This window comes from Chiloscyllium punctatum, chromosome 33 (assembly GCF_047496795.1).
Source record: "Chiloscyllium punctatum isolate Juve2018m chromosome 33, sChiPun1.3, whole genome shotgun sequence".
Classification (NCBI taxonomy): domain Eukaryota; kingdom Metazoa; phylum Chordata; class Chondrichthyes; order Orectolobiformes; family Hemiscylliidae; genus Chiloscyllium; species Chiloscyllium punctatum.
Window position 1 is genome coordinate 32,848,477 of NC_092771.1, and position 823 is coordinate 32,849,299.

Below are 823 nucleotides of genomic sequence, written 5' to 3' on the forward strand. Positions count from 1 at the left end.
CTTCATTCATTGATTCAATGAAAGGAGCTTATCTCATTCACTTTATAAACCAAATGGCATGCATTAAATTAGTGAACTAAACTTCACTTATTCATTCAAAGAATCATTTGTTGTTTCAAACTAATGAGCTTCACTCATTCTTTCAGTAAATGGAACCACATTCATTGATTCTTTGAAATGAATTTAACTCATTGACCGAATGACTCAAAATGCATTCACTCATTCAGTGCACCAAACTTCACCCATTCATCAATGAATCAAACTTCACTCATTCATTCGATGAATCGAACTTCCTTCATTGATTCATGAAACGAGCTGAGCTCATTCACTTAATGAATCAAACTGCATATATTAATTGAATGACCAAACATCATTCATTAATTTAATGAAACAAACTGCAATGGTTTGTGCAATGTCTCGAGCTTCTCTCATTCATTTAACATATCAAACATCACTAATTCATTCAATGAAACAAACTTCATACGTAGATTCAGTGAAATGAGCTTAACTCATTTACTTAATGAATCAAACGTCACTAATTCATTCAATGAATCAAACTGCAATAGTTCTTTCAATGAAGCAAGCTCAGTCATTCATTCATTGCCTCGAGTTTAACTCATTCGATCAAAGTTTCAAACTTCACTCATTCATTCAGTGAATCAATCTTCAGTCATTGATTCAATGAAATGAGCTTATCTCATTGATTCAATGAATCAAACTGCAATCATTTATTCAATGCACACACCTCATTCATTCTTTCAATGGCACAAATTGGACTCATTGAATCAAAGTTTCAAACTTCACTCATTCATTCAGTGTATCA